Below are 2,433 nucleotides of genomic sequence, written 5' to 3'. Positions count from 1 at the left end.
TACAAATCCCAGGATTTCATAATACTGAGACATAGCAGTTAAAGTGCTCTCAAATTGCATTAATTCTACAGTGTAGACCACACAGGGGCAAACTTGGGTCCTTGTGATGTTTTGGACTTCAACTCCCACCATTCCTAACAGCCTCAGGCCCCTTCTTTTTGCCCCTCAGCCGCTTAAGCGGCTGAAGGGCAAAAAGAAAGGGCCTGAGGCTGTTAGGAATGGTGGGAGTTGAAGTCCAAAACACCACAAGGACCCAAGTTTGCCCATGCTTGATATAGACTATATGATGCAAAACTGCAGCTGAACCAGGAAAAGGGGTTCTACACAATCAAACACTTTGTAATTAGAAAAAGTAAGAGAAAGCTTTTAAACTTTCAATAAAGTTGAAGTATGAAATCACAATTTTTGTTCCTGGGTTATAAATGTCATTTCCCAATGGGTTCTATCATAAAAACATGGAAAGTGTATATTAAACTTCAAAAGCTTTGTTTTTGCAGCACATTTTGCACCTTGCAGCACATTTTCCTATAGTTTTGCAGTGACTATCTCAGAATCTCATCCAATTCAACATAGTTAGTGGCGACCACAAAAACAAAGTTTCTGGATAATAACAAATACAGTACTTTCAAAGTGAGTACTGCACAGTTAAATAGGAATAACACTTTCAAACCAGGAACAGATTTTTAAATTTTTGTTACATAGTAAAGGTAAAGGTTTCCCCTGACGTTAAGTCCAGTCATGTCTGACTCTGGAGGTTGGTGCTCATCTCCATTTTTAAGCCGAAGAGCCGGTGTTGTCCGTAGACACTTCCAAGGTCATGTGGCCGGCATGACTGCATGGAGCGCTATTACCTTCCCGCCAGAGAGGTACCTATTGATCTACTGACATTGGCATGTTTTCGAACTGTTCGGATGGCAGGAGTTGTTACATAGTGTTATTGTTTCTATGTTGAATTAGATAGGGCACCACAACCAAACAGGAAATAACACTTTCAAACCAGGAACAGATTTTTTTTTCAAATTTTGTTACATAGTATTATTGTTTCTATTTTGAATTAGATATACAGTAGAATCTCACTTATCCAACATAAACGGGCCGGCAGAATGTTGGAAAAGCAAATATGTTGGATAATAAGGAGAGATTAAGAAAATGCCTATTAAACATCAAAATAGGTTATGATTTTACAAATTAAGCACCAAAACATCATGTTAGACAACAAATTTGGCAGAAAAAGTAGTTCAATACGCAGCAATGCTATTTAGTAATTACTGTATTTATGAATTTAGCACCAAAATATCACAATATATTGAAAACATTGACTACAAAAATGCATTGGATAATCCAGAACGTTGGATAAGCGAGTGTTGGATAAGTGAGACTCTACTGTATATCTATATATGGGGGCACCGAACTCTTTTAAGGGCTTAAGGCCTCTAAAGGTCTTAATTCTTGATGTACTGTTTTTGGCATTGGACCAGAGTTCGATTTTTGCTTAGCCATGGAAACCCACTGATTGACATTGGGTGAGTCACACAATCTCAGCCCCAGAAAAACTGGTGATATGGGACATTGACATGGATGCTCAAGAACAAGATTCCTTTGGGGAGTAAAGGGTCGACAGCGAGAAAGAAGTTCAAGTCTGTGAGTTACAGAGGAATTAATAGTGCTATAACTGTGTTGTGTGAATGGACTATACAGGAAAAGAGATTCCATCTAAACATTAGGAAGAACTTCCTGATGTAAGAACTGTCCGATTGTGGAATATGCCACCTTGGAGTGTGGAGTCTCCTTCTCAAGGTTTTTCAGCTGAGGCTGGATGGCCATCTGTCGGGTATGCTTGTGTATTCTTGCATGATATAATGAGGTTGGACTGGATGGCCTTTGGGGTCTCTTCCAACTGTATAATTGTATGTTTTTAGGTTCCTAAGCAGCACTGATGACAACTCTTGGAAGCCTATTATTCAAGTTATCAAATTTAAAGCCAACTTGATGGCAAATAATAAAATGTATGTATTAAAATTGATCCGTTATTAATCCAATCAACACCTAGGAAGAATAAACAGTTTTACTTATGAGGACCATTCTATAGCTATGTTATCACTATTTTTTTTAATCATGTCAGAAGCGACTTGAGAACATACTGCAAGCTGCTTTTTGTGTGGGAGAATTGGCTGTCTACAGAGATGTTACCCAGGGGACCCTTGGGTGTATGACCATCCTGCTGGGAGGCATCTCTAATGTCCCTGCAAGCTAGGGCTGACAGAAGGGAGCTCACCCCATCTCTTAGATTTGAACCCAACCTTCAGATCAGCAGTTCACAACAGTTTAACCCATTCCATCATCCTGGCTCACTATGATCCACTATGTGAGCCCAAGTATCATTTCTCACCTCTCCTCCCCATCCTGTTTCCACCACACAAACCACACTGGAGC

The sequence above is a fragment of the Anolis carolinensis genome, chromosome 6 (genome assembly GCF_035594765.1).
Source record: "Anolis carolinensis isolate JA03-04 chromosome 6, rAnoCar3.1.pri, whole genome shotgun sequence".
Lineage (NCBI taxonomy): Eukaryota > Metazoa > Chordata > Lepidosauria > Squamata > Dactyloidae > Anolis > Anolis carolinensis.
The sequence above is the reverse complement of the archived record's forward strand: the minus strand, read 5'-3'. Positions refer to the sequence as shown.